The sequence below is a fragment of the Arvicanthis niloticus genome, chromosome 13 (genome assembly GCF_011762505.2).
Source record: "Arvicanthis niloticus isolate mArvNil1 chromosome 13, mArvNil1.pat.X, whole genome shotgun sequence".
Classification (NCBI taxonomy): domain Eukaryota; kingdom Metazoa; phylum Chordata; class Mammalia; order Rodentia; family Muridae; genus Arvicanthis; species Arvicanthis niloticus.
The window spans coordinates 30,201,879-30,218,552 of NC_047670.1; the positions used below are offsets into that span (position 1 = coordinate 30,201,879).

Consider the following 16,674-nt stretch of genomic DNA (forward strand, 5'->3'; position numbering starts at 1 on the left):
TTTCTTTAGGTGCTTCTTGGCCATTTGAGTTTCCTCAGTTGAGGATTCTTTGTTTACCTCTATACCCCATTTTTAATAGGGTTATTTGGTTGCCTGGAGTATAATTTCTTGAGTTCTTTGTATATACTGGATATTAGCCCTCTATTGGATGTAGGCTTGGTAAAGCTCTTTTCCCAATCTGTTAGTTGCCATTTTGTCCTATTGACAGTGCCCTTTGCCTTACAGAAACTTTGTAATTTTATGAGGTCCTATTTGTCAATTCTTGATCTTAGAGCATAAGCCATTGGTTCATTGTTCAGGAACTTTCCCCCTGTGCCCAAGTATTCAAGGGTCTTCCCCACTTTCTCTTCTATTAGTTTCAGTGTATCTGGTTTTATGTGAAGGTCCTTTATCCACTTGGACTGGAGCTTTGTACAAGGAGATAAGAATGGATCAATTTGCATTCTTCTACAGGCTGACCTCCAGTTGAACCAGCACCATTTGCTGAAAATGCTGTCCTTTTTCCACTGGATGGTTTTAGATCTTTTATCAAAGATCAAGTGATTATAGGTGTGTGGGTTCATTTCTGGGTCTTCAATTCTATTCCATTGATCTTCCTGCCTGTCTATGTACCAATACTATGCAGTTTTTTATCACTATTGCTCTGTAGTACAGCTTGAGGTCTGGGATGGTGATTCCCCCAAAGTTATTTTATTGTTGAGAATAGTTTTTGCTATCCTGGTTTTTTGTTATTCCAAATGAATTTGCAAATTGCTCTTTCTAACTCTATGAAGAATTGAGTTGAAATTTTGATGGGGGTTGCATTGACTCTGTAGATTGCTTTCTGCAAGGTGGCCAGGTTGAATTTTAAACTAGATAGTTCCTATCTAAAGTACTGCCATTGAGATTTTGCTGCATTAAACATATTCACAGCTCATCACCATGGTAGGATATACAGACTGTTATTAATAAACTAATTTGAATATACACACTGTCTGCATACATGTACATAATTAATGTTACATCAAACATTTTTTGTTGGGACCTAAAGATGACTACAGATTGTTGAAAACTTTCTGTATTGTTTAAGATTTTCAAAAGAAATTATATCTTTATACAGAAATTTAGAATTGATTTTTCATAACATAAAAAGTTATTAATAACTAGTGATAATCCTACTGAAAGAAATGCTAATGGTATTACAATTTGATAAATTAATTCTAAAATATTAAATGTATTTGCTTGTACCTCAAGAAACTTTTAAAAAATCTTTTCCCATAATTCTGACCCTATAGAATACTTACTCCAAGATTTTCTTCTGTAGCTAGTTGATTTAAGCTTCTTTAAACTATGTCAGTGGATTACAATGGAAAGAGAAAGCCAGAGACATTACAAGTTGATTTAGAATAACAGAATGTTGTTTTTAATTGTCTTTTAATATTTTAATACCATTGAATAAAAAAATCTTTATATATATATATATATATATATATATATATATATATATATGAAAACCATTCCCATACTTATCAGTGACTCAACACAAGAAAGTCTATTTCAGTCATGCGGATCACAGTCTGACATAAGAGATCAGCTGCCTTAGATGGCTACTTCTGAATGGTCATTCTTCTCATCCACCTGTCTGTAGCCATCATGGAAGGCAGCAGATAGCATCAAGGGTTATGCAAGGAGTTTGATGGCTAAAATTAGACATGGCTTGTTGTTTCCATCCACATTCTATAGTGAAGGACATAGTCACATAACTCACATCCAACTTCAAGGTCTGTTGAGAAATGCATGCATAAGAGTCGCTTCAAGGAGTGTCTAGTCAGGCTTTGCTGAATGTTCAGTGTCAAAACAAATGTGTTTACTTCTGTGATCAATTAACTGGGCAGGTTGGTACAGTTAGTGACATGTCAAATATATAGTTTAGAATTATAAAACTATATATGCCAGACCAAAATGTATATAAAAACATTGAAAATGTCACAAGGAAATAAGTATCAAACCCACAACAAGATCTCATCTCACATGTGCTAGGATAAACATGGTTTTTAAACAGGTAACAAATGATAATAATGTGGGGAGAAATTGGAACACGTGTGCAATCATTAGTAGAAACAGTAGATAATGCATCTATTCTATTTTGAAACACAATTCAGGATTCTCTTAGAGAGGAAAAAAATAGAGCTACCATAAAATCCAACAGTACTTCATCTACTGATCTGAAATTAAATGAAGTCAAGATGGCTGATATTTACAGTCTTATGTGTAGCTGCCTGCAGCCACGGGAAACCGGGTTCTTCTGAGAGGAAGCCTGGGAATTAACGGGAATGGAGGGCGAGAGAAACGTGGGGCCAAGAGAAAGTATTCTGATCAAGGCCCGAAGTTTAATATTTTGCTTTCACATGTAAAGGGGAAGCCCCACCCCCCCAGAGTCTCTTCTCAGTTCAGCCCAGAGGCTGGGTAAGGAGATAGCAGTCCGGAAGGTGTCAAGGCTAGCTCAGCAGGCAGTCCATTCTTCTTAGCTCAGGTAGCAGGCTCCAAGGTGCCAAGGCTGGCAATGCAATGCATCTCAGGACCTACTATTGCCTGGTCTATTGTGGTAAATGACTTGCAGGCCTGCTCAGGCCTGTGGGAAGGCCACACTATGCTCATTGCAAGTTCACCAATGAACAAAAGATGTGACAGCAGTCTGCTTGCCCATCAAATGTCTGAGTGAATAAACTATAAGCATGCACATGCATCAAATGCAAGCTAACTTTTCAAAGAAGAAAATTGCATCCTTTGTGGAAGCAAAAGCATTAGCTAATCACAGGACAAATGTTGAATGATTCCACTTACATGAGGCGCCTAAAGTAAGAAGAGTCAGAGAAACCGAAAATATAGTGGTGGTTTTCAGGGCCATGTGGAAGGAGAGAATGAAAGGCACATTTCACTGCATGTAAAGTTTTTGTTACACAGATGAATAAGTTCTTAGAATCCACTGTTTCAGCATTGTGCATATAGTTAACAACATTGAATTTCACACTTGAAATATTGAAGATAGCTCGCATGAAGTTTTTTAGCATAAGATAAATTTATGTTTTTAAAATTCCCCTCAGATCATTCATATTTCATGCCATACTAGAAGCTGTAGATTGTGTAATGAGATAATTTTTTAAAACACAGAAATCCACAAGTGCAGTATGAGGGCTATCTATGTTCCTACCCCCTAAAATTGATCATTTACTTTACCATTTTGTCAACAACATTTTGTTACAATATCATATAGCAGGTTACCTGTGTCACTCTGCTCATTGATGTTTTTCCATGAAAATGTTATAAGAGTAATCACTGCTCATACTTAATATTCTAGTTCATTTGCTTTAACGACAATAAGAGAATTCACAGTATGACTATAGAAATATGTTATTTATCTACCACCCTGTTCCCATCTTTCTTTCTGAAAGTATCTGCAAAGGACATACTTTATTGGCTCTCCTAATCAAGGCATGAGAAAATATGTGCATAAAAGGAAAATTCATTTTGAGCTTGCATATTTTATATGTGTGTGCGAATATATGAAATACACTACAGCAAGTTTGCAGATGAAACAAATTATGAAGGGCAAAATTATATGTGGTGAGAGTCTGTGAACATATGTCACCAATACAGAAAGGCTAGAGTATAACCAAGAAGATGGAATTTATGAAAAATCAAGATGAAAAATCTTACATAGAGGCTGAAGGAATTAAATGCCCATTGCATACAGAGAAATAGAGCTTCTCAAGAATTTGTTTTAAAATGTCTGGGTCATAAATGAATCCTTCATTTTCTGTGAGTCAAATATCATACCATTCAAACCACAAAGCTTTGTATTCATATATCTATACTAATAGAAAAAAGAAATGTTAATTCTAAAAGTCAGGTTAAAAAACCTAGGACATCCAAATAATCATATTAATATAAGCAGAAGCAAAAGGAATGATTTTGCAGGCTGCACGACAGAGAGAAATAGATTGAGGGAAAGCTGGGGGACTTAAAACAGGGCTTTAAATGTTTCTCAGGCCTCATTTACCATCTGCCATCAGTATACCTCTGCCTGATGATTATTGTACAAGCCTCCAGTTGCGCAGTTTGACCCTGACATCAAGCAGACCTGAGATCTTTATTTTTAGCTTCAATAGCTCCTAAGGAAGGCTGGCCTCTGCTTAGCCTAGTCTTGTCCCCACATTTTTTGCAAATTATAATGAACCTCCCCTCTGGAATCAATGTTTCTCTTACTTTACTGACTTTCTTGAAACCCTGACTTGATCTCAACCATCTTGCATAGGTTGTAATTAATATCTGTAGACAGTGACTTTCAGATACATAAGACGTAAAAACTAAAGACACACTTGTAAACTATTATATATGTGAAATGATATTTTTTTCTCATTGCACTTATATTTTTAAGATTCATAAATATAAACACGCTATTTCTCCTAGCAGGAATCAAGGAAATAACTCACAGCAGCTGAGTGGAGACCTTGTCAATAACTACAGCAAGTATAATCAGAATGGCTGCCTGAACCATGTATCAGATCACTACAACCTTCACATTTATTGCACTCTGACTGTGTGCAACTACATAGGTGTGGGTCTACACTAAAAGATTTATCATCTCCCAGGGCTGACAAACCAGGAATAGCCAGAGAAGATGGATGGCATGCATCCAGAAGATTTAATAGGTTGATAGTTTCTGAGCCAGTGTCTTGGTCACTGATACATCTTGAGAGACCTCAGTGTAACCCAGACAAGAAAAGGTGTTTGGGAGAAACAAGATTTTCTGGAGAATAAGTGAATTTTAAAAAAAAAAATAGGAAATAGGGAAAGAAAGATGTAAGAAGAGAAGGATGGAGGGGAAGAAAGGATGGAGACAGAGAAGGAAGGAAGAGAAGAGAGGCCCAGGATAGAAGCTTCCATTTGGAAGATTTTGCCAAGCCCTAGAAAGTAAGGGTCCAAAAACAGATTCAAGAGCAGAATCGCTCACAAGTCCTAAAAGCCCAGATGAATGAATCCAGATTCTCCATGTCACAAATTCTCATTCAGACCTAATAATTTTGTGAGCAAATGTGGCAGAGCCACCTTCTTCCTCTTCCTCTTCCTCTTCCTCTTCTCTACCCTCTCTTCCTCCTTCTCCTTCCTTATGCATATTATCCACTTAAATCTTTATTTTAGCCCAAGTAGTTAAGAATTGTTATTACATCCTTAAAAAGGAAACCCAGAGACGTCAAACAGCCTGACAAAGACCACACAGTGCCCAGATTTGAACAGAGGGAGTCAGGCTTCATAATAAGCTAATCATTTTGTTCTACTGATTCTCAAGAAAAGAAAGTAAACTGTGAAGTTCACTGGGTGGCTCTGATTAATGCAGGATTGGAATAGAACTGAGGAGTACTGTGTGGAAATTATGTTCTGAAGCACTTCAGGGTAAAGACTGGATTATTCAGTCCTCAGCACATAGCAGGGGACAATGCTATTTAATACACAGCAGCAAAAGCTTCTGAGATGAGTTTGCATGGGAAGTTTTCTGGGCCTGCTTCAGCAGGGAAAAAAGTAGGGCAAAGGGAGTGACTCATTCATATTTCCTGTCCCCATTAGAGAAAAGTAACAAGAATCTGAAAGTAAAAGATGTGTCATTCTGACCCTGCCCTGCTGCCCTGCCCAGCCCCTTAAATCTGTGGCTTAAAACCATAGACTGCCTGCCTTATTAAGAAAATTGAGGCTCTAAACTCTCCTCTTCCAGTTCATTGTTTTCTCTGGTTCTATCTTTTTTCCTTAAACATGCTATGGAAAAGTGAGAGGTTGTGAAATCCAAATTCAAAAGATATTTAGGAGATGGATGGAGCGGCTGACCAAGAGAATGGTAGGGGCCGGCAAGATCAATCAGCAGAAAAATGTGCTTGCCATCAAGCCCAATGACCTGAGTTCCATTCTCAGGATCCATAGAGTGAAATAAGAGAAACACCTATGGCAGTTGGACCTCTGACCTCCACATGCACACTGAGGAATGCCTGCTCCAATACATGCACACAAACAATAAATAGATGAACGTAATTGTCCTAGTTAGGTTTACTATTGCTGAGATGAAACACCATGACCAAAGACATTTGGGGAGGAGAGGGTTTATTTGGTTTATGCTTTATCATCACTGTTCATCATCAAAGGAAGCCAGAACATAAACTCAAACAGGGCAGGAACCTAGAGGCAGGAGTTGAGGCAGAGTTTGTGGAGGAGTGCTGCTTACTGGCTTGCTCTCACTGGCTTGCTCAAACTGCTTTCTATTAGAACTCAGGACCACCAGCCCAGGGAAGGCACTGCCCACAGGCCCTCCTACCTCAATCACTAACTATGGAAGTGCTCTGCAGGCTTGCCTATCACCTGATCTTATAGAGGCATTTTTTCAACTGAGATTCCCTTCTTTTCAATGTCTCTCACGTGTGTCAAGTTGGCATAAAACTACCCAGCACAATAATAAGCACATTTTTAGAAGAGCAATAGATATGTAATATCTACAACAATAGATATCTACAACAGTGATCTGTTGTCCCTGATCAGTGTGGGTTTGAAAGGATTGTCTTTCCCTGAGTTAACATGCATTATGGTATTATGACTAAGTACAAAGTCTTTGGGTCAAAAACACCCATTTAATACCTCTGCCTTTTACTAGCTAGGTGATCTTGAGCAATAGATTTATCACTGCCTTGTCTGCTTATTTTTTAACTAGAAATAATAATAATAATAGCGCTTAATTTGAGGTAAGTGTTATAGGGCAATGTACAAACGGGATGGGATGTAACTCAGTGATAGAGTAATTGCCTACCAGTTCCATGGTACCATGATTGACCCCAGCATCAGGAAAAATAATGTATATGGTAAGCACAATGTGCAACACACTGATACCTCAAGTTAGTGGTGAGCCCAGATGCTAAGGAGATGGATAAATCAGCTAAGTGCCTGTCATATAAAACGGCGAGTTCAAATTCTCAGTACCCGCCTAAAACTCAGGCTCTATAGAGATGGTTCCTAAGGTAGGAGCAGAAGGCAAAGGTTTAGTTCTAAGTATACATAAGGCAGCTTATAACTGTCTTTCATTTGAGTTTCAGGGGATGTGATGCCCTCTTTTGGCTTGTAAAACAATGCATATATATACATGCAGGCAAACACTCGTGCACATATACATAAAATCAAATTCTTGTTTTGATTTTAGGGGTCAGCAAAATAGCCTTAGTAGACAGAGGTACTTGTCACCAGGCTCAGTGACCTAAGTTCGATCCCTGGTATTCATGTGTTAGAAGAAGTGAATTGACTCCTACACATTGTATTCTGATTTTCACATGCACTGTGACATGTGCAAACATGCGTGCATGTGTGCACTCACACACACACACACACACACACAGAGGCAAACAATCATACACATAAATAAAATTTATTTATTTTAAAATGTAAGATTTATCATATTACACCAACTCTGAAACACTTAAAATTAGAATCAATAAATAGACAAATGAAAATTCATGATTAAGGATTTATTATATTAACCATTCTCTTTGCCTGTAGTGATCTTGGCTCACCATTTTAAAAAAAATGCATGTGTGTGTGCTTGTGTGTATTTTATATGGGTTCATGTGTGTGTGCACTTATGTGAGCAGAAATGTGAAGGCCAGAGCTTAACATAGTGCACCTTCCTCTATTGTTCCCCATCTTACTATTTGGGACAAGATCTTTCAATTAGCTAGACACTCATCAATTCATCAAGACCAACTGGCCAATGAGCTGCAACTATCAGTACTAGCATTATAGATGTATGCCTGGTTTGTGTGCACACATGCGCAGAATTATTGTGCCTAATGTATGCAGGGGCCAGAAGAAGCCATCAGATCCCCTGTCACTGGAGTTATAGATGGTTGAGAGCCACCATGTTGGTGTTGGGAACTAAACTTCAGTCATCTGAAAGATCAGTAAGTGCTCTTAGTAGCTGAGCCATCTCCAAGTCACTGGGATTACACAAATATTAAACTGAGTCCTATTTCTACACTTCAATGGCTACATACCCTTGGGAAATTCGCTACTAACAATAGACATGACAGTTTCCTCACCTGTAAACGACAATGCTACCATTTGCATCCACATGTTAGGATAAGGAAAGAAGGCCATCCATATGAAGCACTAGGTCTCAGACCAGGCACACAGCAAACTCTTAGTGAACATGAGCTATACTTATAAACCACAAATATTATTTCCATGGTATTTACTGTGCGCTTTCTTCCAGAGCACACAGTCTTGGCCCCAATACAAAATCAGCGTGGGCTGTGGGTAGAGGGAGGACTCCAGAGCCTTTGCAATTTCAGAACTCCAAGCTTACCTGCAATCTTCCTTCATCTTAATTTGTTTCTTATTCTGTTCTCTGTAACTGGAAGGCTTAGCTCACGTGCAATTCCTCCCCACTTCCTTTAAACTAAATCCTTAAAAAACAAAACCAAAAAAAAAAAATACCCTCTGTTTTCCCAGAAACCTTTGCCTTCAGCTAACTGGAAGTGAAAAAATGTCCTCTCTCTTCCTCCAGAACTGAATTTTGACTTGTAATTCCATTTCCACAAAACCACTGCCACTAATGCTGATATACAATGTAAATAATTCATTAGAAATATATATTTGTTTGATGTTTATACACTTGTAGTGTGTCTGTAGAGTCTATTATATCAATCAAGGGAATAGCAGGACTCTTAGTCACCAAGAGTGAGTGGAAAATCCTCCTCTCTAAATAGGTAAAAATTTAAGGGCCATGCAGATCAACTTGGAAATTCGAACACTAATGCAGCAGGGGACATCAAGGTATATATATTTTAAGACTTTTGGTTTATAAATGTGGAAAATAAGTCCCTGAACATGTTAATGTAGACACAGAAGACCTTATAGTAGTCCAAGATTACCAGGTCTGATGCCTGGAAGAGAAGAAAACAGGAATGGCAAAGTCAAGTAAGTGGTGGCTGACATGCAGGATGCCATGTAGCAATCAGTGTCCTCCACATCTCAACAGCAAACAGCAGTGTAACTACGTCAACAAAGATCTTGGCACTGGGGACTGTGGTACACATAGATGTAGAAAAGGAGTCAGACTACACAAAACTGAACAACCAATATTATGGGAATTATGTCAGCGTTGAATTGACTATGCAATGTGAACAACCAATACCATGAGAATTGCATCACTGCTGGATGACTGTGCAATGTATTTCTTGACCTTGAAGACCTTGGTGGTGCACTCTCTGGTGAGTTTCTCCAGCAAGCAGGTAACTCTAGATTTCCTAGGCCCAGAATTTAAATCCATGTAGCTGAGACAATACTGAAAAAGAGTAGAAACTCTGTAAGGAACAAGGCAGTATGGGTATCCCATTATCCTCTCTAAGCTAGGCTATACAGAAAGCCTCTCGGTAGCTGCCTTGATAGAGGCTAGGAATATAGAAAAGAACATCTACATGCACAGTATCACAAAAAGCACTTAAAAGCATACATGGATCTGACCATAGACAATGTGAAGAAAACCCCCAAAGGCGTGGAAGATAGCAAGTCCTTATGATTCTTGAAGAACAAGCTCAATCCCCTGGAAGCCAGAGGCTAGGAATATCTATGTTCAAGGTATACACTAGACAGAGTGGAGATGGATCAGGACTAAGCTATACACCATGAGGGAGAGGAAGAAAGGACAAACGGAAACAGAAAAAGAAGATAAAAGTGGTGTTACCCATTAATTCATCTCAATGTTTAAAGAATTTAGACTGATTCTACATAGCTTACCAACAAGTTTATGAGAACAGCATTCTTCTGATACCAAAGCCATACAACAACATTTTAAGAAAAAGAACCTACAGAGCAATATCATCCAGGGAAGTATGAGAATTCTTACAAAATTTAACAATAGGAGCTTATGCTATTGTATATAATACAGCTATTGATCTAAAATGCCAGCAAAAGGGAGGAAAGCCAAGTACAAGGCAACAAAATGGATACACAAGAAAGGCAACTCCAAACAACACTGGAAATGGGAAAAGTTACCAAGCATGCAATCTTGTTGGTCAGTGGTTTTCCAGAGGCCCTCAGCAGTCTACTTTATAAATATTCTTAGGTTGGGTTCCCTAGAAGTGGAGCTCAACCAGAGATCCCTGTACAAAAGGCTTACAAAAAAGGCACTCTCCTAGGAAAACAGATGAGCAAGGTAGGAAGTAAGGACAGAGAAAAGGCAGAACACAACAAGATGTACTCCCAAATAAAGATTGCCCTTGCCCTACCCCACAGAGTGCTACAGGGATAAAAAATGGCGGTTATTCCATCTTGAGGCAAGAAAGTGGGTATTATTTGTACTTTGCATGTGTCCAGCATCAGATGCTCCTGGAGGGTAGGAAACATCACCTCTCAGTTTGCATAGGCCAAAAAGGAACACTCTCCTGGCTTCAGCACTCACTGCCTATGTAAGATTATGTGATAAATAAAGTAGCTTTACAATTTACCAGAGAGGAGTTCAGAGAGCCACCCTATCCAGGAAAGCTGGGTCCAAAGTGAGTGTGATAATGCAGCAGTGGTTAGAACGGTGGAGGGTAAGCAGTAACTCAGAAACAGTTTCAATGGTAGAATTTGGGATCTATTGAGTCTATTGTATGTGGGAGCCAGGGATAGCAAAGGTGAACTTAGCTGATAGATGTAAGAAGTATAGAATCAGAATCAAGCCCTGGAGAGCTGGAGAAATAGTGGAGGCCATTGTCAAAAAATAACAAAAGTAAGGAAACGGCAGGGGCTGTAGGAGAGATGAATTCATCCTAGGCATTTTCAGTTTGTAGAAGGATGGGCCGCTTCTAAATCTATACCTGGAGTTTGGCAACCTATGGTACCAGGACGGAGCCAGGATCAGAAGGAAGGAGTTAAGAAATCTAGCTCAAGTACTTACCCTTCCCACCATCACAGCACCTCTGCTGTTCTGGTTTATGTCCTCAATACCGTCTGAGTGAAGGACTAAGGCACAGGCTGTATATTGAAAGATGGTGCTGGGGAATGATATCAGAGATCATAAAAAAAAAAAAACGGTAAGAAAGAAAGACGTGCAAAGAGTACATTCAACTGTGGCTCATCTTGATGACAAGCAAGACATGATCTACTGGAGTCACTCGAGTACGCTGTGCTGCACCCATCTCAAATATCTCCCGCTAAGATTGGAAAACTGAAAGTATTTCCAATGAAACTCCTTTTAGCTACATAGCCAAAACCTCTCAGGTCCACCACATCGTGAAAACCAGCAAAGGTGAGTTGGTAGGTAGAGAACCACACCTACCTTACTGGGGCACTCAGCCCACTCAGGCAGCATGAAGCACTACCAGCAGCTGCCATTCCATTTTCTCCACTGTTTCATAGGTTGAATTCTCATGCAGGCATCTTGAAAGAAAGGCTCTTCGTTGGCTCCTCTGGTCTCACCTCCAGTCCTCCATGTAAAATTAATAGTGTACTCTAGGGACCTCCCTCCCATTATCTAGCCTTGGCAAGAAGGGACAATGGTAGAAGCAGGCTAAACTATGCCACATCGATTTCCTGTGTGCCTCTCTGTGCCTCCAGGGAGCCATGCTGCTCTCCGTGACTATTAACAGTTATATCTCTTAACCCCTAGGTTGTCCTGACAGTGCAAATCCAACAGAAGTTCTAGCTCCAATTATTTCCAAGTACCTAGCTGGGTTGAACTGGAGCTTATGTTCAAAACTGCACTTTCCGACAGGGCAGAGACAAGCAAAGAGAGAGGTGTTCAATAAAGCACCGACTAGAGTCTAGCATGGCAGGAAGGCAGGAAGGTCCATATCCAAATTAGCTGGGCTGCTGTGGCCATCAATCAAAGTGTGACCTAAGTTCTCAGCGTGTACATCAAACCTGGACCCTGCTACCAACATCACACTGAAAACCTGTCCCCAGAGGATGCTTAGGAAAACTAACCCTGCAAGTGGCCAAAGCTATCATTCCATCAAAGTACTATAATCCCACAACCCAGAGAGGAAAGGCCAAACAGCCAGCATGGTATTAAAAACATACAGTACTTACAAGAAACAAGGCTCTGCTCAATTGAATTCTGAGAATGTTTGGACAAAGTCTGTTACCTGCCAAGTGAAATTAGATGTATAAATGACAACCAAATATATCAATATTTGTCATCTTCTTTGCCGATCCATAACTATTACACCATGAACAAAACAGAGACATTGTTCAATATTTTAACATTTTCTTTATATTTATATCCAATACTCAGGGAAGCTATGATAACCTACCACTTACTTTTGTTTGGTATATATATATGCACATATATCAAATTCAGCTCAATGCTTACTGTGTTCTCTGTGTGGCAAGAAGCATCCCTGTTAGCTTGTGAGCTGCTACTAACTTGCCTCTTCCCCATTATTTTCAGTGTACCTTCTTAGATCTCAGAAATATACTCAAATGCACATTCTCTTAGGCTGATCTTTTGGTCCTTTTACAATGCCTATTATGCATATTAGGAGTGGCGCCTGTAGTCTTCAGAACAGAGCTCTGGGACCAGGCTGCCTGAGTTTGATTCCCAACCTGCCATTTATTGACCATGCAACAAAATAACCTAGCAGAGCCTTGGGTTTATCATGTATTAGGTGAGGACAACAGTGCCCCCCTAGCAGATTAGAGGCTTGGCACAAGTATAAACTGGTATCTCCTCTTCTGGGAACCTTTACTCAGCATTTTAACTCCCCCCACCCTCCACCCCCGTAGTCATGCGTGCACTCACTGTGGTACCTTGAACTTTGTTCAGATCTTGAAAACTTTTCTTTGAATGGGTGACTCAGAATCATTGGAGTGTGAGGGCAATAAAATGATTTCATTTTATTAAAATGTTCTGGACTTGAGTCTTGCAACTGAAACTTCACAAGAGGTCCAAGTATAAAAATCACAAAATGCAGAACAACTCTGTGAAGGGGTATCTGACAACTCATCATTTGGCCTTCCTTAAACTCTGAGGCAACACCAGTAGCCTCCATACACAGTCCACAAATGTTGGAGAATGCAAATCTAGTACTCGGGTATTCAGATAGATGTACCAAAGGATGAGGGCCTAATAGCCAGAGACTATCTCTGTGAACCATTTCTCTTGTTGTCTAGAAGTTTTTCTTTGACACTCTCCTTTTATTCCACTTCTGCTGAGGAAAAAAAAAAAAAAAAGGACCATTGCAGAACCACTTCGCCACTTCACTGCTTCACCACTCTAACCTGAGGATAAAGACCTTGAAGAAAACTGAGGTTGGTACTGGTGAATGAATATGGACTGATGAATAGAAAAGACACTAATAGAAAAGATAGATGGTGAAATAATATTCTTGAAAGAAAAACTACAAACTAAATGGCTCAAGGTTCCCTAAGCCTTAGGAAGTTCCCCAGGAAGATTGTAAGACCTATTTTTTTGAACAAGAAGTTAGGGTCTTTATGGAATTATCTGCCACAGCCTAGTGACTGACCAGCTGCAGGCTGTATGTGTCAGAAACCTCTCTGGTATGTGCCTCCAGCTTCATTTTTCAAACTAGCCACTGTATCCTAACAGGCCACTGGACTTACCAATGAGGCTTCCCTTTCTATATGGCTTTGAGGTTCTGCTGTTTTAGCTAGACAAATAGCAACTACTGAGCTGATACCCTACCCATATCATAGAGAAGCATAAAACCATGGAGTATCTGCAGGCATGAAGCTTGCGGAATGAGGAACTCAGAAAGCTATCCTAAGACTCCTTTCTCATGGGGTCATAAAGCCTCAAGTTGTTTCACAGAAAATGTCTCTTAGTCAAAGTAATTAGGGTTATTATCAGGACTGGCTTTGACCAACTTTGATACTAGATTGTACTGCAAACCATATAAAGCTGGTGCACCATCCAGGAACCAACATCTGTGAGCTAATAAGCTGCCCAATGCTTTAGACATTGTTAGAGAAGTAGCATTTATCTATTCATGTATGTACATGCACACAGAGACACATATTTTATTATTTCTATATATTTTTTCATAGATGGATATATAAACACATACATGTCTGTTTCTAATATCCCTAAATATTCCCCCTCCTCTCTCTTTTCTTTCTCTGAACAAAGACATCTGTGTCTTTTTCAATGCCATACATCAGCAATATCATGACCCGAATCCATTCATTATTTCATTTCATTATTTCATTATTCAGAGGTGTATTAGGGAAATACACCTCTGACCTTTTGTGTGGTCTTGATTAGCACTCAATCTGTTCCAAGTTAACATGTACATTTTAAACTTGTATACACAGTTTCTCTCCAGTGAGAAAGAAAACCCATAAAGTAATGGTTTTATTGTTCAACATTACACACTCTTGCATCGTATCTGGTAGTCTAATACAGTGATGTTAGTTTCACATTTTTTTTCTCATTATCTATAAATACTCAGTTCTTCCATTCTTCCTTGAATTATCTTTGCCATATTTTTGGGTTCCTCACTAATGAACAGAATACATTTTGACATGCATTCATTATATCTTCTATGAAAGCCTTTCTCTTAACTTAATTTGAAAATTATACTTTGAAAGTAGGCAGCTACTTACATATTCTCCGTTGATCTCCTCAACTTGCCTCAAACGCTGGGCCTCTTTACAAATCTTCTACAAACACTTCTCCCGATGCAGGCAATTTCCATATTGGAATCTCATTGCTAAGCTAAGTCTACCATGTCATAACACCTTAGACAACTAATAAAATTGATAATATAGGCAATTACTCATCTGAGCTCTGTGGGAACAGACTCACAAAGGAACACATCTTGAAGAAACAGTAGAGTCAAGGGAAGCTGTACTATGGAAAGGAAGGGAAGGGAAGGGAAGGGAAGGGAAGGGAAGGGAAGGGAAGGGAAGGGAAGGGAAGGGAAGGGAAGGCATGGCTAGTTGGCAGGAGCAAAGGTGGGGAAAAGTGGGATTCATGAGGTAAAGAGGGAAGCAACAAAAGAAAAATTAACTATCTACTTCCCTGTTATGTAGAGACGAGTGAATGAGTAAATAAAATATATCTAAATAGTTAAGAGACTGGATCTAATGGACAATATTGATCTTATCTTTACAAACATATAACCTGCTAGAGCTGCATACCAGGTGACTTCAGGAAAAATGCCTGCTATGTACTATGGTCACCACAAGTGATATGCAAAGACCAGAGACTATCATTCCTTTATTTTCCTTTGACTTTGACAAAGTCACGTGTGTAGTCTGCTCCAAAGAAGCCATCGCCTCTTGGAAATTCACCAGCTGAGAGTGTTATAACTAACCATGCAGTCACCCTAGTTCCCTCTTTACTGTGGCAAAGGGAGCCCTACTTCCCATTACATTAGCTAGAGAGTAACTAACTGAGCAAGCAAATTACAGGTCTGAAGTCAGGGATATGTCCCTCTCACATCCCCGGCTTGGGTCATACACTAAACTAAAGTCAGCATTTTTCAGATAGTTCATCAGCAATAGTCAAAGACCTTTTCCAGCGAGGTCACTGAGCCACTAATGCAATCATGTGTATGAGTGCCCCCAGTCAGCCTGAGCTAATTTAACATGAAGTAATCAGAGATAAGAAAACTCCACTGGAGTCATAAAATCATACACATGAGGGACTCTGCCCCCGAGGAAGGTGAAGTTTACTGGGAAGGGGAAGGGAGTGGACCAAAATGATAAGAAAAGTGAACCAGAGAAAGAAAGAAAGATTTTATGAGAAGTTAAGATAAATAATAGAACAACTCTTTTTCTAGCATAAAAGAAATTAAGAAGTCAACTAAGGACTCAGCAAGATTTGGCCAGGAAAAGAAGGAAAGTTACTTGCCAAAGGAGTGCAACGTTCTAGAAAAACAAATGGATAAATGCATCTTTTCCATGTTTGCCAGGGAGGAAGGCATGCTTAACCAAAGCAAAGTGTTTTCCTGAAGAAAGAAAATGAAATCACTGGGCAGAGACAACTCCAGAATGAAGGGAATCTGAAAGTCAGCTTGGAAATATTAAAGTCAGGGCTTTCCAGGGCTAGCGAGGTAGCTCAGCAGTTAAAAGCATTTGACGGTCTTCCAGAGCATCCGATTTAGTTTCCAAAACCCATGTCAGATTGCTCACAAAAGTCTGTAACTCCAGATCCAGGGAGTTACCTGAACTCATATGAAAACACACACACACACACATACACACACGAACAACACAAACCTATACATAATTAAAAATAATAAAAATAAATTTGAAAAGAAAGGGATCTCTGGTGATCCCATGAGCCACAATGAGAAATGCAGTACTTTGTCAAAGCCTTGGTTACAGAAGACCGGGAACCAGTCACTTCCCTGACAACAAACCTTTTCCTTTCAATACAAGACCCCACTGATAAAGCAGAATGTCAAAGCCAGATAGAAACTCCCTCAGTTATTACAAGGTTCCAATGCTTCTCTTTTCATGATTTGCTAATTCTAAAACTGGAGTTGGGTTGAACACTTGTTTTCAAAACCAAAAAGGAGCCAGTAAGAAAAATTGGAAGAGGAGTTAACTTGAAAGGCTTGCATGTTCAACTCTTACACTCAGCTAGGCACCAACCAGTCATTTTCTGTTTATTCTGGCCCCATGAAGCCCACATGTTATAGCTCACTGATAAGT

The 16,674-nt window shown here is 39.4% G+C and overlaps 1 long non-coding RNA gene across 1 annotated transcript; it reads right to left on the reverse strand.

Annotated features, from left to right (window-relative positions):
- Positions 1-11,190: 11,190 nt before the first annotated feature.
- LOC143434207 (uncharacterized) lies at positions 11,191-15,137 on the reverse strand. Its single transcript, XR_013103548.1, has 3 exons — positions 14,617-15,137; positions 12,082-12,137; positions 11,191-11,430 (listed from the first exon to the last, which is right to left on the reverse strand). It is a non-coding gene; the product is annotated as an uncharacterized LOC143434207 (long non-coding RNA).
- Between the last annotated feature and the right edge of the window lie 1,537 nt (positions 15,138-16,674).